General features: G+C 49.4%; 1 protein-coding gene across 7 annotated transcripts in view; it reads left to right on the top strand.

Moving 5' to 3' along the window:
• Window positions 1-23,678, top strand: part of PHKG1 (phosphorylase kinase catalytic subunit gamma 1) — a 76,059-nt gene that overhangs the window by 29,322 nt on the left and 23,059 nt on the right. Inside the window, exon 1 of one of the 7 annotated variants that reach the window (XM_056556501.1) lies at window positions 20,941-21,127. The exons of the other annotated variants lie outside the window; for them this stretch is intronic. The gene's annotated coding sequence lies outside the window, so the exon portion shown is untranslated. Of the gene's footprint in view, window positions 1-20,940; window positions 21,128-23,678 lie in introns of those variants that run through there. 7 annotated transcript variants of the gene reach the window in all.

The raw sequence follows: 23,678 nt of genomic DNA, 5'->3' as shown, positions 1-23,678 counted from the left end.
ACTGGCAGAGCGGCCCCAATGCCTCTCAAACCAGTCTATAGGCCGCGCCTGCCCGCAGACACAGCACCACGGCAGCAACGGACGCCGCCCCGCACCACACCAGTGTGAACAAGGTGTAATGGCTCACTTACCCTGCTCTCCCAGTCAGACTGGGAGGCTGCTAGTAGTGAAATGGCCCTATTGTGGTTAATTACCACCTATATAGGTTTTGGCTGTGGGGGGTGGGGAAGAGTGCAGCACATGTTCAAAAAAACAAAAAAAAGGGGGAAGAAAGAAATCACAATATGAATTCGAGTAGAATACAGACATAGCGCACATCTACAATCTTGCATAATGATCTGATTGCTTCTCAGCATAATATCAAAAACTAACAGGTTGTTAGTATACATTTTTGATCAAAAAGTACAAGCCCACTCGCCACGTCAAGGCCACCTATTCAGAGTGGGTCCCTAACGTCCCTAGCATAAAATGGCGCAGCACCAGGCGGCGACCACCACCGCCGCGACACAGGTGCCCACGGGGGGGGGAGCGACCCACTGGCAGAGCGGCCCCAATGCCTCTCAAACCAGTCTATAGGCCGCGCCTGCCCGCAGACACAGCACCACGGCAGCAACGGACGCCGCCCCGCACCACACCAGTGTGAACAAGGTGTAATGGCTCACTTACCCTGCTCTCCCAGTCAGACTGGGAGGCTGCTAGTAGTGAAATGGCCCTATTGTGGTTAATTACCACCTATATAGGTTTTGGCTGTGGGGGGTGGGGAAGAGTGCAGCACATGTTCAAAAAAACAAAAAAAAGGGGGAAGAAAGAAATCACAATATGAATTCGAGTAGAATACAGACATAGCGCACATCTACAATCTTGCATAATGATCTGATTGCTTCTCAGCATAATATCAAAAACTAACAGGTTGTTAGTATACATTTTTGATCAAAAAGTACAAGCCCACTCGCCACGTCAAGGCCACCTATTCAGAGTGGGTCCCTAACGTCCCTAGCATAAAATGGCGCAGCACCAGGCGGCGACCACCACCGCCGCGACACAGGTGCCCACGGGGGGGGGAGCGACCCACTGGCAGAGCGGCCCCAATGCCTCTCAAACCAGTCTATAGGCCGCGCCCGCCCGCAGACACAGCACCACGGCAGCAACGGACGCCGCCCCGCACCACACCAGTGTGAACAAGGCTGCTAGTAGTGAAATGGCCCTATTGTGGTTAATTACCACCTATATAGGTTTTGGCTGTGGGGGGTGGGGAAGAGTGCAGCACATGTTCAAAAAAACAAAAAAAAAGGGGGAAGAAAGAAATCACAATTATGCTGAGAAGCAATCAGATCATTATGCAAGATTGTAGATGTGCGCTATGTCTGTATTCTACTCGAATTCATATTGTGATTTCTTTCTTCCCCCTTTTTTTTTGTTTTTTTGAACATGTGCTGCACTCTTCCCCACCCCCCACAGCCAAAACCTATATAGGTGGTAATTAACCACAATAGGGCCATTTCACTACTAGCAGCCTCCCAGTCTGACTGGGAGAGCAGGGTAAGTGAGCCATTACACCTTGTTCACACTGGTGTGGTGCGGGGCGGCGTCCGTTGCTGCCGTGGTGCTGTGTCTGCGGGCGGGCGCGGCCTATAGACTGGTTTGAGAGGCATTGGGGCCGCTCTGCCAGTGGGTCGCTCCCCCCCCCGTGGGCACCTGTGTCGCGGCGGTGGTGGTCGCCGCCTGGTGCTGCGCCATTTTATGCTAGGGACGTTAGGGACCCACTCTGAATAGGTGGCCTTGACGTGGCGAGTGGGCTTGTACTTTTTGATCAAAAATGTATACTAACAACCTGTTAGTTTTTGATATTATGCTGAGAAGCAATCAGATCATTATGCAAGATTGTAGATGTGCGCTATGTCTGTATTCTACTCGAATTCAGATTTGTAAATTACTTCTATTAAAAAACCTGCTGTATGCTCCACAGGAAGTTCTTTTCTTTTTGAATTTTCTTTCTGTCTGACCACAGTGCTCTCTGCTGACACCTCTGTCCATTTTACGAACTGTCTGGAGCAGGATAGGTTTGCTATGGGTATTTGCTCCTACTCTAGACAGTTCCTAAAATGGACAGAGGTGTCAGCAGAGAGCACTGTGGTCAGACAGAAAGGAAATTCGAAAAGAAAAGAACTTTCTCTGGAACATACAACAGTACTGGAAGGGTTAAGATTTTTAGATAGAAGTAATTTACAAATCTGTTTAAAGCGTACCCGTCAGATCCAAAAAAATAAAAATAATTTATGTATCACTCAGTACCTAATCCTGACCATATATGTCTAATTTATATGTGTCTAGCACCTTTATTTGTTTTTTATTACACTTTTAATTTAGCTCACTAGTCTGAATTCCTCTCAAAGGGAGGGGGCGTGGCCTCACTGTGCAGGTCTCCGCCCCTCCCTCGGTAATGCTGTCTGCTCACATCTCCCCTAGCATTAGTAAAACTACAACTCCCAGCTTGTCCTCACTGACAGTAGCGGGACACAAGCTGACAGTGGGAGGATTTTTCCTACAGCTGTGAGCCCTGTGCTCACAGCTGTCAATCAAGGAAGTGTGTCCATGACATAGGTGATGACGCATGGACACAGCAGGACTAGTATGTGTCCAAGCAGGCAGGGGGGCAGTTGTTTGACTGGCTTTTTTAGAATGAAATACTGAAAATTTTCTAATGAAAGCAATTGCAAAACCTATTGGTTATACATGCTTTACAACATATCAAAAGTTTTTGTATCTGACAGTGCCCATTTAACTTTCTGGCACCAGTTGATTAAAAAAAAAAATGTTTTCCAGTGGAGTACTCCTTTAAAGGTTATGGATTCCTTTGAATGCATGTTTTATTCTTGCTTTGTACGTATTATGATACAAAACAACTGTTACGCCGAGCGCTCCGGGTCCCCGCTCCTCCCCGGAGCGCTCGCTACACTTCCCTCACTGCAGCGCCCCGGTCGGTTCCACGGACCCGGGGCGCTGCGTTACCACCTCCGGCCGGGATGCGATTCGCGATGCGGGTAGCGCCCGCTCGCGATGCGCACCCCGGCTCCCGTACCTTACTCGCTCCCCGTCAGTTCTGTCCCGGCGCGCGCGGCCCCGCTCCCTAGGGCGCGCGCGCGCCGGGTCTTTGCGATTTAAAGGGCCACTGCACCGCTGATTGGTGCAGTGGTTCCAATTAGTGTTTACACCTGTGCACTTCCCTATATCACCTCACTTCCCCTTCACTCCCTCGCCGGATCTTGTTGCCCTAGTGCCAGTGAAAGCGTTCCTTGTGTGTTCCTTGCCTGTGATTCCAGACCTTCTGCCGTTGCCCCTGACTACGAACCTTGCTGCCTGCCCCGACCTTCTGCTACGTCCGACCTTGCTTCTGTCTACTCCCTTGTACCGCGCCTATCTTCAGCAGCCAGAGAGGTTGAGCCGTTGCTAGGGGATACGACCTGGTCACTACCGCCGCAGCAAGACCATCCCGCTTTGCGGCGGGCTCTGGTGAAAACCAGTAGTGACTTAGAACCGATCCTCTAGCACGGTCCACGCCAATCCCTCTCTGGCACAGAGGATCCACTACCTGCCAGCCGGCATCGTGACAGTAGATCCGGCCATGGATCCCGCTGAAGTTCCTCTGCCAGTTGTCGCTGACCTCACCACGGTGGTCGCCCAGCAGTCACAACAGATTGCGCAACAAGGCCAACAGCTGTCTCAACTGACTGTTATGCTACAACAGTTACTACCACAGCTCCAGCAATCATCTCCTCCGCCAGCTCCTGTACCTCCTCCGCAGCGAGTGGCCGCTTCTGGAATACGACTATCCTTGCCGGATAAATTTGATGGGGACTCTAAGTTTTGCCGTGGCTTTCTTTCCCAATGTTCATTACACTTGGAGATGATGTCGGACCAGTTCCCCACTGAAAGGTCTAAGGTGGCTTTCGTAGTCAGCCTGCTGTCTGGAAAAGCCCTGGCTTGGGCCACACCGCTCTGGGACCGCAATGACCCCGTCACTGCCTCTGTACACTCCTTCTTCTCGGAAATTCGAAGTGTCTTTGAGGAACCTGCCCGAGCCTCTTCTGCTGAGACTGCCCTGTTGAACCTGGTCCAGGGTAATTCTTCCGTTGGCGAGTATGCCGTACAGTTCCGTACCCTTGCTTCAGAATTATCCTGGAATAATGAGGCACTCTGCGCGACCTTTAAAAAAGGCCTATCCAGCAACATTAAAGATGTTCTGGCCGCACGAGAAATCCCTGCTAACCTACATGAACTCATCCATCTTGCCACTCGCATTGACATGCGTTTTTCCGAACGGCGTCAGGAGCTCCGCCAGGATATGGACTCTGTTCGCACGAGGCGTTTCTTCTCCCCGGCTCCTCTCTCCTCTGGTCCCCTGCAATCTGTTCCTGTGCCTCCCGCCGTGGAGGCTATGCAGGTCGACCGGTCTCGCCTGACACCCCAAGAGAGGACACGACGCCGCATGGAGAATCTCTGCCTGTACTGTGCTAGTACCGAACACTTCCTGAAGGATTGTCCTATCCGTCCTCCCCGCCTGGAAAGACGTCCGCTGACTCCGCACAAAGGTGAGACAGTCCTTGATGTCTACTCTGCTTCTCCACGTCTTACTGTGCCTGTGCGGATGTCTGCCTCTGCCTTCTCCTTCTCTGCTGTGGCCTTCTTGGACTCTGGATCTGCAGGAAATTTCATCTTAGCCTCTCTCGTCAACAAGTTCAACATCCCGGTGACCAGTCTCGCCAGACCCCTCTACATCAATTGTGTAAACAATGAAAGATTGGACTGTACTATACGTTTCCGCACGGAGCCCCTTCTAATGTGCATCGGATCTCATCACGAGAGGATTGAACTGTTGGTCCTCCCCAATTGCACTTCTGAAATCCTTCTTGGACTTCCCTGGCTTCAACTCCATTCCCCAATCCTGGATTGGTCCACTGGGGAGATCAAGAGTTGGGGGCCCTCTTGTTCCAAGGACTGCTTAAAACCGGTTCCCAGTAAACCTTGCCGTGTCCCTGTGCTTCCTCATGTAACCGGTCTCCCTAAGGCCTATATGGACTTTGCGGACGTTTTTTGCAAAAAACAAGCTGAGACTCTACCTCCTCACAGGCCTTATGATTGTCCCATTGACCTCCTCCCGGGCACTACTCCACCCCGGGGCAGAATCTATCCTCTGTCCGTCCCAGAGACTCTTGCCATGTCTGAATACGTCCAAGAAAATTTAAAAAAGGGCTTTATCCGTAAATCCTCCTCTCCTGCCGGAGCCGGATTTTTCTTTGTGTCCAAAAAAGATGGCTCTCTACGTCCTTGCATTGACTACCGCGGTCTTAATAAAATCACGGTTAAGAACCGCTACCCCCTACCCCTCATCTCTGAACTCTTTGATCGTCTCCAAGGTGCCCATATTTTTACCAAACTGGACTTAAGAGGTGCTTATAATCTCATCCGCATCAGAGAGGGGGATGAATGGAAAACGGCATTTAACACCAGAGATGGACACTTTGAGTATCTGGTCATGCCCTTTGGTCTATGCAACGCCCCTGCCGTCTTCCAAGACTTTGTTAATGAAATTTTTCGTGATCTACTATACTCCTGTGTTGTTGTATATCTGGACGATATCCTGATTTTTTCTGCCAATCTAGAAGAACACCGCCAGCATGTCCGTATGGTTCTTCAGAGACTTCGTGATAATCAACTCTATGCCAAAATAGAGAAATGTCTGTTTGAATGCCAATCTCTTCCTTTTCTAGGATACTTGGTCTCTGGCCAGGGACTACAAATGGACCCAGATAAACTCTCTGCCGTCTTAGATTGGCCACGCCCCTCCGGACTCCGTGCCATCCAACGTTTTTTGGGGTTCGCCAATTATTACAGGCAATTTATTCCACATTTTTCTACCATTGTGGCTCCTATTGTGGCTTTAACAAAAAAAAATGCCGATCCCAAGTCCTGGCCTCCTCAAGCGGAAGACGCCTTTAAACGACTCAAGTCTGCCTTTTCTTCGGCTCCCGTGCTCTCCAGACCTGACCCATCTAAACCCTTCCTATTGGAGGTTGATGCCTCCTCAGTGGGAGCTGGAGCTGTCCTTCTACAAAAAAACTCTTCCGGGCATGCTGTTACTTGTGGTTTTTTTTCCAGGACCTTCTCTCCGGCGGAGAGGAACTACTCCATCGGGGATCGAGAGCTTCTAGCCATTAAATTAGCACTTGAGGAATGGAGGCATCTGCTGGAGGGATCAAGATTTCCAGTTATTATTTACACCGATCACAAGAACCTCTCCTACCTCCAGTCTGCCCAACGGCTGAATCCTCGTCAGGCCAGGTGGTCTCTGTTCTTTGCCCGATTTAATTTTGAAATTCACTTTCGGCCTGCTGATAAAAACATTAGGGCCGATGCTCTCTCTCGTTCCTCAGATGCCTCTGAAATTGAATTCTCTCCTCAACACATCATTCCTCCTGACTGCCTGATTTCCACTTCTCCAGCCTCCATCAGGCAAACTCCTCCAGGAAAGACCTTTGTTTCTCCACGCCAACGCCTTGGGATCCTCAAATGGGGTCACTCCTCCCATCTCGCAGGTCATGCGGGCATCAAGAAATCTGTGCAACTCATCTCTCGCTTCTATTGGTGGCCGACTCTAGAGACTGATGTGGTGGACTTTGTGCGAGCCTGCACTATCTGTGCCCGGGATAAGACTCCTCGCCAGAAGCCCGCTGGTTTTCTTCATCCTCTACCTGTCCCCGAACAACCTTGGTCTCTGATTGGTATGGATTTTATTACTGACTTACCCCCATCCCATGGCAACACTGTTATTTGGGTGGTCGTTGATCGATTCTCCAAAATGGCACATTTCATCCCTCTTCCTGGCCTTCCTTCAGCGCCTCAGTTGGCTAAACAATTTTTTGTACACATTTTTCGTCTTCACGGGTTGCCTACACAGATCGTCTCGGATAGAGGCGTCCAATTTGTGTCTAAATTCTGGAGGGCTCTCTGTAAACAACTCAAGATTAAATTAAATTTTTCTTCTGCATACCATCCTCAATCCAATGGACAAGTAGAGAGAATTAACCAGATCTTGGGTGACTATTTACGACATTTTGTTTCCTCCCGCCAGGATGACTGGGCAGATCTTCTACCTTGGGCCGAATTCTCGTATAATTTCAGAATCTCTGAATCTTCCTCCAAATCTCCGTTTTTCGTGGTGTACGGCCGTCACCCTCTTCCCCCCCTCCCTACCCCCTTGCCCTCTGGTCTGCCCGCTGTGGATGAAATTTCTCGTGATCTTTCCACCATATGGAAAGAGACCCAAAATTCTCTCTTACAGGCTTCTTCTCGCATGAAGAGATTCGCAGATAAGAAAAGAAGAGCTCCTCCCATTTTTTCCCCTGGAGACAAGGTATGGCTCTCCGCTAAATATGTCCGTTTCCGTGTCCCGAGCTATAAGTTGGGACCACGCTATCTTGGTCCTTTTAAAGTTTTGTGTCAAATTAATCCTGTCTCTTACAAACTTCTTCTTCCTCCTTCTCTTCGTATCCCTAATGCCTTTCACGTCTCTCTTCTTAAACCTCTCATCCTCAACCGTTTTTCTCCTAAATCTGTTCCTCCCACTCCTGTTTCCGGCTCCTCGGACATCTTCTCTGTCAAAGAGATTTTGGCCTCTAAAAAGGTCAGGGGAAGAACTTTTTTTTTAGTGGATTGGGAGGGTTGTGGTCCAGAAGAGAGGTCCTGGGAACCTGAGGACAATATCCTGGACAAAAGTCTGATCCTCAGGTTCTCAGGCCCCAAGAAGAGGGGGAGACCCAAGGGGGGGGGTACTGTTACGCCGAGCGCTCCGGGTCCCCGCTCCTCCCCGGAGCGCTCGCTACACTTCCCTCACTGCAGCGCCCCGGTCGGTTCCACGGACCCGGGGCGCTGCGTTACCACCTCCGGCCGGGATGCGATTCGCGATGCGGGTAGCGCCCGCTCGCGATGCGCACCCCGGCTCCCGTACCTTACTCGCTCCCCGTCAGTTCTGTCCCGGCGCGCGCGGCCCCGCTCCCTAGGGCGCGCGCGCGCCGGGTCTTTGCGATTTAAAGGGCCACTGCACCGCTGATTGGTGCAGTGGTTCCAATTAGTGTTTACACCTGTGCACTTCCCTATATCACCTCACTTCCCCTTCACTCCCTCGCCGGATCTTGTTGCCCTAGTGCCAGTGAAAGCGTTCCTTGTGTGTTCCTTGCCTGTGATTCCAGACCTTCTGCCGTTGCCCCTGACTACGAACCTTGCTGCCTGCCCCGACCTTCTGCTACGTCCGACCTTGCTTCTGTCTACTCCCTTGTACCGCGCCTATCTTCAGCAGCCAGAGAGGTTGAGCCGTTGCTAGGGGATACGACCTGGTCACTACCGCCGCAGCAAGACCATCCCGCTTTGCGGCGGGCTCTGGTGAAAACCAGTAGTGACTTAGAACCGATCCTCTAGCACGGTCCACGCCAATCCCTCTCTGGCACAGAGGATCCACTACCTGCCAGCCGGCATCGTGACAACAACACTATGTCCTTTGGTCTTTATTAAAATGTTTGTTTCATTTCTATTCTACAGCCTTCTTCTGTGTCCCACTGTCTCAAGTTTGTTTTCTCTTCTCCCTGAGGGAACTTCTAAGCTGATGAATTACTACTTCAAAGTTTACCTTAAATCTGGTAATAAATACGTTTAGAAGTTCAGGAGAAGAGAGAAACGGAGACTGAGAAGTTGTAGAAGAGAAACTAAAGTGGGAATGTTTAAAAGAAAATTGGGTTAGTTTCTCATAAATCCAAACAAGCACACTAAGTATTTAATAGGTGAATTAACATACAAATCCCGCTGGCATTAGGGACCTGGTAGAATTGAGCCCTCAGTGGGGACAAATAGCATATTCCCATTATGCTTGCAAGGAACTGGACATGCAAGACAAAATTATGAGAAAATCTGGTAGTTCAGATGACCAGAGATTATGGCCATTTTCTTCTGACTATCTCATTTTATTTCTTCTGTTTAGTTTTCAGTATGTGTTTGCTTTCCAGTATTGGGTAAGAAAGGGATCCCAGCACTCACCAGATGATGCAATAAGTTCAGATTTATTTGTAGAAATACATCTTAAAGTACAGGACATGTTTGGGCAGTGTATGCCTTCCTCTGCTGCCGGACAGCAGAGGAAGGCATACACTGCCGAAACGCGCCCAGATTTATTTGTGGAAATACATCTTAAAGTACAGGACGCGTTTCGGCAGTGTATGCCTTCCTCTGCTGTCAGGCAACAGAGGAAGGCATACACTGCCGAAACGCGTCCTGTACTTTAAAATGTATTTCCACAAATAAATCTGAACTTATTGCATCATCTGGTGAGTGCTGGAATCCCTTTCTTACCCTATTGACTATCTCATCCACGAGCACCACCTCTACGACGAAGTACCGACTAACTATCCATACTACTGCTTTCCAGTATTGGCCTTCCGTTTACTAGCTATGGTTTCAGTTTTGCCATACTAGAATGTTCTTTCCCTAGTCTTTCCCTTTGCATTTGTAAGTCTAGCAGAAAAGCTTTTGTATGCTGATACAGCAATATATGGTACATTTTCCTACCATCTTGAATTATTTATGTCATGAAGGAAAGGCTGTTGTGATTTTGTACCCAATATACAATTTATTTTGGTCTATAATGGAACTCCAGTCCATGAGGCACGATTTAAAACATTTTTTTTATTTTAATTTGCTTAACAGGGGTATATCTAGAATTCACAGGGTCCTATATCAAGGTTAAAAGGGTACTCTGCCCCTAGACATCTTATCCTCATCCAAAGGACAGGGATAAGATGTTTGATCACAGGGGTCCCGTCGCTGGGGTCCCCCGTGATCTCGGCTGCGGCACACCAGACATCCGGTGCATAAAGCGGACTTTGCTCCGTGCTGGATAACTGACAATGCGGGGTGGAGGTTTGTGACGTCACGGTCACGCCCTGCTTGTGCTGTCATGGACAGGCCCCCTCAATACAAGTCTATGGAAGGGGGCATGATGGCCGTTACACCTCCTCCCATAGACTTGCATTGAGGGGCCGTGGCGGCATGAGTGGGGCGTGGCCGTGATGGCACGAGCCTCCGGCACTGCACCCGATGCTCTAAACGAACGCCGTGTGCAGCAGGGAGATCGTGGGGGGTCCTTTGGATAGGGGATGAGATATCTAGGGGCAGAGTACCCCATCACCTATTGTTAGGAAACTGAATCAACAGTTTTATAGTAATTATTAAAACTCCCTTTTCATGATAATAAAATCATTTCGGAATCGACTTCATGAGGTGTGCCATTCCCCCATTATGTCATGTGACTGTATTTTTCATTTCTTTCTATTATTCCCTGCAAAAAGTAACATGTTCTTGCACGTATATGGGCTCCCTTAACTTTTTTTTTTTTTTTTAAATGAACTGGTGCCAGAAAATTAAACAGATTTGTAAATTACTTCTATTATAAAATCTTAATCCTTTCAGTACTTTTTAGCTACGTTTGCTACAGAGAAAAATCTTTATTTTTTTTTAATTTATTTTTTGTGTTGTCCACAGTGCTCTCTGCTGACACCTGATGCCCGTATCAGGAACTGTCCAAAGCAGGAGAAAATCCCCATAGCAAACCTATACTGCTCTGGACAGTTCCTGACATGGACAGAGGTGTCAGCAGAGAGCACATCCTGTAGTCCAGAGGAGTTCTGTGTGAGAAGCTGTCGGGTGTGTCTCTTTTGAGCTCCAGACATCCAGAGAAGCAGCATTTTACATCAAGGCTTTCCCAGGGGTGTGGCAGGCTCCCTGGGAGAACTTTCCTGCATGGAGCCTCAGGCCTCCATTCCCCGTTCTTCAAGGCTGGCGGGGGGTGGAGAGAAAACTGCTACAGCCATTGTTCCAGCCGGAGGCAGAAGATCCAGCAGAGTCTGCAGCAATGCAAGCTCTGCTCATCAAGCAACAGGTGCCAGCCAGAGATCTGGTGGTGGAAGGAAAACAAGGAGGAAGAGTTTGGAGATGTGGGCTGAAAGAGGCCCCAAAGAATCAAGTGAGACCTACTGCTCCCGCATGGCCGCACGCTTTGCGGAATACGACCGCTGCAGTAAAGAGCTCAGGCTTGCAAGAGAAGATCTGCGTGGGACTCAGAGTCTGGCAAACTCTGGGTCCAGGAGAAGCAAGCCTGAGTTGAAGAAAAGGATCACAGCCCTGAAAGCCCAGATTGCCAAGCTGGAGGAGAGGAAGGCAGAGATCCTGGAGGGCAGCGGTCTTCTAAGAGAGAAGCTGGCAAATGATGAAAGGTTTGCCGCCATGAAATCCCCAGGTAAGGTGGAGGTTGAGGTGAATGATGGGGAGAGTAGTGGCGGTGAAGATAGTGAGGATGGCAGTGAAGGAGTTAAGGAGAAGGTAGAGGAAGGAGCGCATGTGGTGGAGGATGCTGTGTCTGTTCCTATGCCCTGTGACACCCAGGACAGCTACATAGAGCCGGCCCAAGTGGCGCTCCCTGTGACTGACAGTGAGGAGGACGATGTGGAGAGTGAGGCTGGGGGTTTATTGAGGGCAATTGTCATGCAGGAATCCCCAGTCCACCTCCAGAATTTCACCTTCGGTGAAGATCAGTGCGAGGATGGAAAAGTCAGGCGTAAAGCAAAGAAGCAGAAGACCCAACAATCTGTGCAGTACATGTTCGTACCTTTCCAGCAGTCTGGGTCAGCTGCAAAGCTGGTTCAGGCTGCTGAGCCCCCCAAACAGCAAGACGCCGTTCCTGTGGTGGAGCGGGGCCAGCAAGGGGGGTATAGAATGGCGTCTGAAATGGCTATGGACGCAATAGATGTGAAGCCCACCTGTCCTGCCGGTAGGGAAGGGCAGGATGGGCTCATGTTGGGCAACTCTGGCGCTGCTGGGACGCCCCAGGGTGGTGGGGGGCATGTCCAAATGCCAGAGAAGAACTATGCTGCCGTGTGCTTGGGGGGCGGTTCCCCGAGTGCTGTGGGCACTACCGACGCTGCTGGGTACTCTCCTGTGAGGGGGGGGAGTGTCCGGGCGTCGGAAGCAGAGAAAGGTCGGTCCGTGTGCTCGGGGGGCGGTCCCCCGAGTACTGTGGTTTCTGCGGGCGCTGCGGGGCACTCCTCTGTGAGGGGGGAGAGTGTCCGGGCGTCAGTGTCATCAGCAGAGCCTGAGCGGTCGGGCAAGCCTAGTGGTGGCATTGTGGGAGGAGCTGGGGTGCGCCCGGTGGGGCAGCCCCAGACTCAGGTGGTAACATCGCCTATGAAGGAGGAGCCATCAGCGTTGACCCCAGCGGCAGCTAAGCCAGCAAGAAAACCTGTATTAAAACCGGCGGTACTACAAGTCCCAGCCAGCCCAGGATATGTTAGGCAGGAAGTGAGTGCAGGTTGTGAGAATGATGGGGGTGGTAGTGTTGTGATTGGGAGGAGTGCCAGTGGAGTGAATGATGGTGGGAGTAGTGGTGGTGTGAATGCAACATCTGGTATGGATGATGGGAGTTGTGGTGTGAATGGTGCTCCTGGGTCTGGGTCTGGTCCGGCTGCCCCCCCGGCAGTGACTGCTCCTAGGAGCTATGCCAGTGTTGCTGCCGGGGATTCGGTGGGGTCCCCATCTCCGTCCGGCCCCGGGGGTTACTTGCAACAGCGCCTCCTGGAGGCTCTGCGTAGGGGCGACAGGTCGATCCAGGTAGAGGGAAGGGGTGAGGTCGACCTGTCTTTCTGGATAGAGAGGCACGGTTTGGGGGCTTTCCGAGAGCAGAATGGGGAGGTGGTCTGGTCCCTCCCGACACCCGGGCAGGACAATAACCGTAGGAATGTGGTCCGTCTGATTTGGAGGGGCGAGGATGCGTGCCCGCCTCGCGCTAAAGTGGTTGAGCTCCTCCTCCAGATGGAATTCAGGGCGAGTGACATCTTTGCCCTGATCCACCCCTACGGTTCGTCTGAGTTTGACGTCAGTTTTGTTCGGCCGGAGGGTCTCGAACTCTTCTGGTCAAACTACGAAGTGGCGAAGAACGAGCCCTGCTGGCGGGATTTTGCTGTAAAGGCGATTTCCCGTCAGAACTCAGTCAAGAAAGTGACAGTTTTGACCCGTAATGAGTCACTTTCTTGTTATGACATCATGACCTGGCTCGGTCGATATGGGGATGTGACGGACATGCCCAAGAAAAATTTGGATGAGCACGGGATCTGGTCCGGGGCCTGGACGTTTTCCGTCAAACTCAAACGTTCAGGTAGTACAGTTGCCCACATTCCGTCAGCCGCCTTCCTTGGACGTGACAGGATCCAGGTCTTCTACCAGGGGCAGCCTAAGGTCTGTCACAGGTGCGGCAGCCCCACCCATTTTAGCGCAGCCTGTACTGTACAGGTCTGTGCTTTGTGTGGTGGGGTGGGTCATCTGGCCGCATCCTGTAGGCAGATAAGGTGCCACCTGTGTGGTGTCCTCGGGCACCCTTTCAGCCGTTGTCCGAGTGCTTTCGCCCGTGCTGCGACTGCTCCGGCTGGGGAGAGCTGTGAAGTTGCCTCGGCTGGGGAGGGTACGAGCAGGGATGGGGGCACAACAGGGCTAGTGACGAGGATAAAGGGCCCCGCCAAACTAAGGCGGGAGGAAACTCGTAGGAGGAGTAGGGAACTGGAGAGTGCCCAGGTGACTGGGGTAGCTCCGGCCCCTGGTCCTGAAGCTGGCCCTGTAACCACTGAAGCTCTGGGGGAGAATGTGCTGAATGAGGAGATCAGGAGGCTGCGCAGAGAGGAAGGCAATATGGCCGACCCTTCCGATTCCTCCCACTATGAAAGTGTGGATGAGGAGAGTGGGGAGAGGCCAAAAAAGAAAGACAAGGGCAAAAGGAAAGGGAGAAAGAAGAGGTCGGAGCCCTCTGTTAAGCCTTGTACTACGGGCCAGGTCCAAAACGGAAGCCTGACTGCCCCCCCTCTGATTGACCTGTCAAACCGGTACCTCGTCCTCGATACCATCTCCTCCCCCTCCTTGGAGGGGGAAGGTGAGGGCGGGGTGCCTAGGGTAAGAGAGCCTCTGGGGGGAACTGGGCCCTGTCCTGCAGAGGCACCTTCCTCGGAGGGCAGGGCTAGACTGGGGCCGGACGGAGACGGGGACCCCATGGACCAATCAGAGTCTAAGAGTCCTGCCCTTTCCTCTTCTTCAGGGGATGAGGGGGCAAAAAAGAAGGGGAAGCAGAAGTAAAGGTGTGGCCGTCTAACTCAATCACCAATGATGGCGGCACTCACCCCATTGACGCTGGCATCTATTAACTGTGCCAGTATAAAGTCGGATACGGCTAGATTCGCAGCCTTCGATTTTCTCGGCCGTGTTGAAGCCGACATTTTCCTTTTACAGGAGACCAGGTTGTCAGATCTAGCCTCTCTGGTGAAAGCCAGAAGAGAGTGGAGGCGCGGGCCCTCCCACTGGTCTCTTGCGGCTGAGCCATATAGTGGGGTGGCGGTCCTTTTTACCGCTCCGGTTGAATGCAGACGGGTTATTGAGTTAGAAATGGGGAGGTGCCTGATCTTAGATGTCCTCATGAAGGGACAAGAGCTCCGGCTCATAAACATCTATGCCCCACAAACAAAGCTGGGCCGTAAAAATCTCTTTATGAGGATTAAGCCCTTCCTTTTTACTAGCCGGCTGGTGATCTTTGGAGGGGACTTCAATAATGTCACAAGGTCCCAAGATAGGAGAGGCTCCAACGGTCCGCTGGATTGCGATAGTGTGGCCCTTAATAATATAGTTAGGGAAGCTCGCCTAGAGGATGCCCACATCCGGAGCCCCTCAGGCCACGCGGGTTTCACCTATCATCAAGGTAGTCGCAGGTCTAGGATAGACAGGTTTTATTTAAAGGAGGAAGCCGTCTCTTCCGCAGTGTCCGTGGTTGAGGTGGAGTTCTCTGATCACTGTATGATTTTGTTTTCCCTGAATGTTTCAGAGACCCCCCGGATGGGTAAAGGTTATTGGAAGCTGAATTCGTCCCTCCTGGAGGAAGCGGAGATAAGACAGTCCTTTGAGGATTTTCTTCAGAGTCAGGTACCTTTACTGGGCCTTTGTAGTAATAAGTCAGAGTGGTGGGAGATATTCAAGAAGCGGGTTGCGGGGTTCTTCCGCCAGCTCTCGAGCCTCAGGTCCCTGAATAGGTATCGCCTGTATCAGGGTCTGAGGAGGAAACTCGAGTTTCTTGTCTCGACTGGAGGTAGTCGTGATGATATCTCCAGAGTGAAGTCCTTGCTGATGAGGTGTCAGTACGATAGGCACGCATCTTTGGTTTTTGAGAGGGATTACGGGAAGTACCGCTCGCCCGACCCTTACAAGAACTGCAAGATGTCAGTGAGTAGTAAAGTAGTCTCAGGACTGGTTGATAGTACAGGATCTCTGAATCGGTCCAGATCAGGGATCCTGGAGGTCGTCAGATCCTTCTACTCACACCTCTTGGGGAGGAAGGATCTAGATCGAGACAGGATGTCGGTTTTCCTGGCTGAAACCATTCCTGAGCCAAGGGTAGACCCCTCTCTTGATGTTTTGGCAGAAGATATCAGGGAAGAGGAAGTGAGACTGGCGATCGAGGGGCTCGCCCCCAAGAAGTCGCCAGGTCCAGATGGCTTAACATCCGAGTGGTATAAGACCTTTAAGGAGTCTTTAGCTCCCCTCTTGACCAAGGTATTCAATGAGTGTCTCTCCTCGGACACTCTGCCAAAGTCAATGAGGAGGTCAGCCCTGATTCTTCTCTCAAAAGGTAAAGATCCTAGCCGTGTTGAGAATTGGAGGCCCATAGCTCTTCTCAATACGGACAGGAAGCTTCTGGCCAAGATACTGTTTAATCGGCTGGTGAAGTTTGCACCCCGGCTCCTTTCGGGGGCTCAGCACTGCTCTGTTCCAGGCCGAAGCACCTTAAGTGCTGTCCTCAGTGTCAGGGAGGCAGTGGAGCGGAGTAGTGCGGGTCTCTGGAAGGGGTACTTGCTGTCCTTGGATCAGGCCAAAGCATTTGATCGGGTGAACCACGAGTACCTCTGGTCCGTCCTCCTGAGATATGGCTTACCGAGTACTTTTGTGAATTGGCTTAAGATCTTGTATGCCGGGGCAGAGAGTTTCCCACTGGTGAACGGGTGGTCTGGCCGCTCTTTTGAGGTGGGGTCCGGAGTCCGTCAGGGTTGTCCTTTGAGCCCGCTTTTATACGTGTTCTCGATTGATCCCTTCGTCCGGAGAGTAGATCGTGGGCCGTTGGCGGGAGTCGGGATGAGTCTGGTGGAGCTGGATGTCACCCAGAGAGTGGTGGCGTACGCTGATGATGTCACTATTTTCATCTCCTCTAGGGAGGAGGTCGATGTGGTGATGTCAGAGGTGGAGCGCTACTCGGAGGCATCCGGGTCCAAGATCAACCGAGAAAAGTGTGAAAGTCTCTGGCTGGGAGGGGGGGATCCCACATTTGATCTCCCGGACACCCTCCCAGGGCCCCAAGACTCAGCAAAAATTCTGGGCATCACATTCGGCCAGGATGATTATCCCACCAAAAACTGGGACGGTAAGCTCCATGATGCCACTCAGAGGGTGAACCAGTGGAAGGGTTGGTCTATGACTCTCAGAGAAAGGGTACACCTGATCAAATCATACCTGCTCCCCTTGTTTATCTATCTGGGCAGTGTATGTATCTTGCCAGAGGCTTACTACACTAGGGTCTACAGCCTGTTTTTCCAACTGTTATGGGGGAACAGGTTGAACCTAGTCAAGAGGGAGGTTACGTACCGTACGAGGAGACTAGGGGGTTTATCTATGGTAAACCCTGTGGTGTTCTTAACAAACACCTTCTTGAAAGCTAACATCTCGAACCTCTGGAAAGAGAGGGCTTCTCCGTGTGTACTCTCCTGCAGGGAATGGTTTCGGCCTTTCTTCCAGGAATGGGAGAGAGGAGGGCAAGTGAAGGACCTCCGTACACCCCATGGATATCTTCCGGCTTACGCTACCCCGACTCTGAAGGCGTTACGTCGGTGGGGTCTGGGAGTGTGGGAGATCAGGACCCAGTCAAGGCAGTTCCTTGACAAACGGGTTCTGTTGACCCACTTCCAGAAGCCTCTGGCGCTCAGGGACTGCCCAGGTCGGGATCTGAGGGTGGGGTTGTATCTTTTAAACTTGAAAAGGATCCCCCAGAAGTTTTGGGACTTGGCCTGGCGCTGCTTTCAGGGGAAGCTAGGTGTAAGGGACAACCTGAAGTACAGGAACTCTGATGACCGGGGGTGTCCCCGAGAAGAGTGTGTGGACACGCTGGAAAGCATGGACCACTTCCTGCTTCATTGTCCCTTTAACGTAGGGGTCTACAACCGGGTGGGCGCTTCCATTGGCTGGAGTCAGCTTGCCGGCCTTACCTATCCGGAGTGGGCTTATGGGGCATTCAGGACCCTCAGTGGCCGAGATCGGGGCACTTTATTTTTAGTTAGCTTAGTGGTTAAGTATCACACGTGGAATGCACGGTGTTTAGTGTCAACCCAGCAGAAAGTCCTCTCCGAGGTGGAGGTCTGTAGGAACATCACCGGTGACCTCGGGAAGATCAGGTCTTTGGAGTATGGCAGTCTTGGCACCAGTAGGGCTTCTCTCCTATGGAGAGGGTTTTCTTTTGATGTGCCCTAGGTACTAGACCTTTTTGGTAGAGTACCTTTATTTTGGTTAAGGAAAGGCATACAGGGATAGAGATAGAGTGATAGTAGGGTCAGTTTGATGAAGGGATAGAATTAGGGAGAATAGTAGGGGGAGTTAGGGAAAGAGTTTAAATTTCTTCAGTGTATCAGATCTGCCATCCTTCTCCCTGGTGGTGGGCTGTTGCATGTGCACCATAGCTTTTTGTTTTGTTTTCAGCTGATATGGTATGAAGGGCTTACAGGCACTGAACTTGGGCCTAAATTGGGTTGTGGTCTTGTATGTAAGGTTGTATTTAGTTGGTTGGTTGGAGTGCTAGGTGGGGAGGGGGCATTTGTGGGTGTTTTTTTTTTTTTTTTTTTTTTTTTTTTTTTCCCTTCCTTAAGGGATCTGACATGGGTCAGTTAAGGACTGGACTTAAGAACTGTACGAACGGTTATGGACTGGCCCATGTACAGGAGGGGTGGTGTGGGAGAGGGCACAGTTTTAGTGTAGGATTTATTTTTGGGTTTTTGTAGGTATTTTTGTGAGGCACATTTATTATATTTGTATGTATACTGTGCTATGTATATTGTTTTATATTATTGTTTTATTTTATTTATTTGTTGGTATATTGTGTCATGTATTTTGTTTTATATTGTTGCATTAGCCATAAGAAAAGGGCAGTCGGACCAGTTGTAGTTATGTAGTATTATTATTGTATATAGGTGTTTTTTTTGTCTGTGTATATATAACTTTTATTTAAAAAGCAGAGGTGTGCATTTAATAATATTTTTTTTTTTTTTTTTTTTTTTTTTTTTAATAAGCCAAGTTGTGCTGTTGTTATTTTCATTCTCAATATATGTGTGTGTGTGTCTTTCTTAGTTTTGGAGATTATGCGTGTGTTATGTTTTCTGTTGCTTTATTTATTTATTTATTTTCCCAAGTATGGATGATTTTGAGTTATAGCCAGGTGGTGCTGAATTTTATGTTGGTTTATTTATTTCATTTAATTAGCCAAGTTGAGCAAATAATATATATATATATATATATATATATATATATATTTTTTTTTTTTTTTTTGTTATGTGTGTGAGTGAGTGTGAATTTCATAGTTTGCTTAGGTGTATAGGTATAGTATAGTTGTAGTTTGGTATATTTTGGAATTTATTAAAGCTGGGCTGGCTGGTTAGGCAGGGTTTTATTTTATTTTACATTTCTGTTGTAGCTAGTTAAGCTTGTTTTGTGTTCTTGTTTTTTGGAATTGTTTTGTATTTTTATAATAAAAAAGAGTGTCAGCAGAGAGCACTGTGGACAACACAAAAAAGAAATTTAAAAAGTAAAGAATTTCCTCTGTAGCATACAGCTGTTAATAAGTACTGAAAGGATTAAGATTTTTTTAATAGAAGTAATTTACAAATCTCTTTAACTTTCTGGCACCAGTTAATTTAAAAAAAAAAAAGTTTTCCACTGGAGTACCCCTTTAATCTCTGGGCCCTATAACAACTGCTACGACTATACAGTAACCCCCCGATATGCGATGGCCCCAACATATGATCAAATCGACATATGATGGCCTCTCAGAGGCCATCACATGTCGATGTCAGCATCGACATATGATGCTTTTATATGTCGGGGCCATCGCATTAACTGCTATACGACAGCGCAAAATGCTTAAAGGGGTACTCCGGTGCTAAGACACTATACCCTATCCAAAGGATAGGGGATAAGATGCCTGACCACGGGGGTGATCTTCCACGCCGCACCCTGTTAGCATCAGCTCCAGGAGCATGCTCGCTCCGGGTCTGATTACTAGCGATCACAGGGACGGAGCATAGTGACGTCACGGCTCTGCCCCCGTGTGACGTCACGCTCCGCCCCCTCAATGCAAGCCTACGGAGGGGGCGTCACACCCCCTCCATAGGCTTACATTGAGGGGGCAGAGCCATGACGTCACACGGGGCGGAGCCGTGACGGTCACTATGCTCCGTCCCTGTGATCGCTAGTAATCAGACCCTGAGCGAGCGCGCTCCGGGAGCAGATGCTAATGGGGTGCGGTGTGGAAGATCACGGGGGTCCCCAGTGGCGGGACCCCCGCGGTCAGGCATCTTATCCCCTATCCTTTGGATAGGGGATAAGGTGTCTTAGCACCGGAGTACCCCTTTAAGCTGCTGTCGGATAGCAGTTTAAGCATCCCGGACAGGTTCACTTACCTATCCCCGCTGCTCCGGGTCCACTTTGCGATCCTCCAGCGTTTTCTGCATCTTCTCCGGGATCCAGGCCTCGTTCCCCGGCGTCGTTATTACGTCGCTGCACACGCCGTCCCGGCGCCGCAACATAATAACGTCACCAGTAAGCAAGGCCCGGACACCGGAGAAGATGCAGAAAAAGCTGGAGGATCCCGAAGAAGACGCCGGAGCAGCGGGACAGCATCGGGAGCCCCTGGGACAGCATTGGGAGCGCTGAGGACGCGGTCCGGAGCGGCGGGGACAGGTGAGTATAACTCCCTATACTTTACATTGCATGAATCCCTCAACATACGATGGATTCGACAAACGATGGGTCGTTTGGAACGAATTACCATCGTATGTTGAGGGACCACTGTACTTATGCCCATGATCACATGATTGAGTAACTGTTTTTGCATGACACAATATTTTATCCACTCTAATATTTCATCTAGAAGAATCACGTCAGGTAACAAGACTAGAGATGAGCGAACTTAAATTAGTTCAGCTTTCAAGTGCTCCGGTGGGCTGGAAAAGGTGGATACAGCCCTAGGAGACTCTCTCCTAGGACTGTATCCACCTTTTCCAGCCCACCGGTGCACCTGAAAGCTGAACTCATTTATGCAGGCTAAAGTCAGCAACCGCCGAGCCGAGAAGTTTGTGACGAATCGAATTACTGTAAGTTCACTCATCTCTAAACAAGATGTCACTGTGGATATCCTGTACATCACTACATAAAGAACACCCGAGATTGTTAAAGAGAATAGGACTCATTGTCATTGTGTGTGTTGGATAGGAATTTTCTATATAATTAGAAAGGTAGAATTGTTAGCATATTTCCATTTTAACGAAAGATATCTTGCAGTACTTTTATTGCTGCTCTTTGACTTGACACAACAATTTGATGTGTGGTTTATATAGACATCATGAAATGTAAGAAAAAGAAGCTGTAAGTCTCTTGCTGCATAACCCCCCCCCCCCCCCCCCTCCATAAATGATGTAACATCCTTCTAGGAAACTACTTATGTAACATTTGAAACGGAGCTGCAGAACCATCCAGCCTAGTCATCAAGAACTGAATATAGAAAACTGACTTTAGTAAAGGCTGTGGGACTTTTAAGCATATATACATACAGTCGGTCACCATACAAGGCAATTGTGCCTGGTTACTAGGATTGGTTTGTGAGGACAACAATGCTGTTGTGTAGAAGAGAGAAGAGGATATATGAAAATACTGACTTGTAACTCAGACGTCAGGACATATTAAAGACGTGGTACGCAGTTATCTTATTATGCTTTTCTTTGTAATTGCAACTTTTTTGCATTTTTGGTGGACCTACTTTTCAAAGGTGTACTCCGGCCCCAAGATATCTTATCCCCTATCCAAAGGATAGGGGATAAGATGTATGATTGTTGGGGACCCCCGCAATCTAGCATGCAGCACCCACCTGTAAGCACTACAGGAAGCGCTGGAGCCGACCACGGGGACGGAGTATCGTAATGTCACGCCCTGTCCCCTCAATGCAAGTCTATGGGAGGGGGCGTGATGACCGCCACGCCCCCTCCCATAGACTTGCATTGAGGGGGCGGGGCGTGACGGCACACAGGTCGGAGTCGTGACATCACAATACTCCGTCCCCGTGGTCAGGAGGCATAACACTGAGAGCCTCCAGCGCTTCCTGCAGTGCTTACCGGTGGGTGCTGCATGCTAGATTGCAGGGGTCCCCAGCAGCGGGACCCCCGTTATCAGACATCTTATCCCTTATCCTTTGGATAGGGGATAAGATGTCTTGGGGCCAGAGTACCCCTTTAAGAAGTAGGTCCACCATAAATGCAAAAAGAGCATTGCGGTGATGATCAGACTGGTAATATCTTAGCTGATGCATGTTGAACAGTCTTCCACTGTGCTTATTATTTTCCATAACACTAAAATATGTTTTGCATTAATTATTTATCTGATTGTTTCTATTAAAGAGAAAAGATCTTACTGCATGGGAATATTATTTCCTATAAAATTTTCCCTTTAAGATGTAATTATATTGTATTGTACTTGCCACCATATAAGCATTAACTTTTAAGGTGACCAATACAATACAATACTATAATAGAAAAATTGCATTTCTTTATTCTATATGCCCGGGCTGCGAGAATAAAAATATTGAACTTTAACTTACCTCCCGCTACTCCCCCCGATGCAGCTGTAATCGGTCTCACTTCCTCCGGCCCAGTCTTTTTCTGGCTTTTGGTGCCTGACACATCACACTGCTAATTGCCAGATGCAGTTAAGTTCCTCCTTGGCCAATGATAGACAGATTGGCAGTGTCATGTAATGGGCCTGGGCATCACTGCCACTTAGCCTATCAATGGCCGAGGTGGGACATTGCTGTGGCCCGAAATTAGCTGAGCCATAGTGTGACGTGTCGGGCACCAAAAGTCTGAAGAAGACCAGGGCTGGAAGACAGGAGACGGATTTCAGCAGCAGCGGGGGAAATGGTGGAAAGTGAGTTAAATGTTATTATTTTTATTCTGGGAACCTGGTCATATAGGATAAAGACAATTGTGGTGTTCCTTTTATGTGTATGGGTCCCCATAGCCAGAGTCCCTAGGACGTAGGAGTCCATGTTGTATAGTCTACCCCTTGTCACCTCTATTCCATCTAGTAAACCAGTAACTTATGGAAGGTTTATGTAAATATAGTTATATAAATGTAAATGAATAGTTAATTACCTGCGCGTAGCGTATCAGGACCTGCGGGTCACATGACTGCTTGAGGACCTGTGGAGGTCCCTATGACGTATGCAATCCCATCATTCTGTGTACGAGTGAATGACAGGTATTCGGACCAATCAGATTCACCCCGCCCCTGCCCATATAAGGGAGCGGCGGCCATTATTCTCTCTCTTGTTCCTGCGCAGCCAAGCAGTAAGCATCCCTTTTGTTCCTGGGCTGTCAACCGAGAAGGACCTACGCAGCTATTCTCGCAGTGAGTTAGGCCTGAGCCTTGCGGCGATGGCTGATCAATACTAAATCGAGAGTGTATCAATCCCCAGACACTCTGCAGCATCACCGGACCTAATCTAACCCCTAAATCCGGACGGATCGTCAATATCTACCCTAAATTCAGAGACTTTATAAATACCTCAAGGTCCGCAACAACTGTCAGTCACTGAGCAATATAAGGACTGTTATATTAGACTGTTACTGTGCCTTGGATGTACCGTAAGCACTTAAGTAAAGTTGTTCAAGTTCAAGTTAAATCTCCTTGTAGACCTTCAGTCATTTCATGCACTTATCATTACTGGGAAGGGCGGCGATAGGCCGGAGAATTACCTCAGCATGCTAGCCATCAGCCTGGCGTCACGAACTATAGGGTTAACATTAACCCCTCATATACCGATACAACATCCCCACTACTATACACCCCCAAGGGCTACCACACAATGTTCACCAGAGACATATGTATGGTCTAATGCATACATAGTACATGTGAGAGAACTATAACAATTTAAATCCCAACTTTCTATTTTTTGTGCTTGTCGTATTGCAAGCACTTACATTGACATATCATCACTGGCCTCATCAGTCTCTTCCAGCATGTACAGCACGTGGCCGCTGAGGCCAGTTATTGGCTCAGTGTGATTGAACACTCATGGTTTTAGATTGGGATGTCCAAATAGCTATTATAAGTTTAATAGTCAAATGTCTACATAGTTTTGGCTATACAGTGTATATGTGTGTGGACAGTCATGTAGATGATGAATTAGACCCAAACAATGTCCATTACTGATCAGAGCAGGAAGTGTTATCATAAGATCACCTATACCA

The sequence above is a fragment of the Hyla sarda genome, chromosome 2 (genome assembly GCF_029499605.1).
Source record: "Hyla sarda isolate aHylSar1 chromosome 2, aHylSar1.hap1, whole genome shotgun sequence".
Taxonomy (NCBI): domain Eukaryota; kingdom Metazoa; phylum Chordata; class Amphibia; order Anura; family Hylidae; genus Hyla; species Hyla sarda.
The sequence above is the reverse complement of the archived record's forward strand: the minus strand, read 5'-3'. Positions and strand labels throughout refer to the sequence as shown.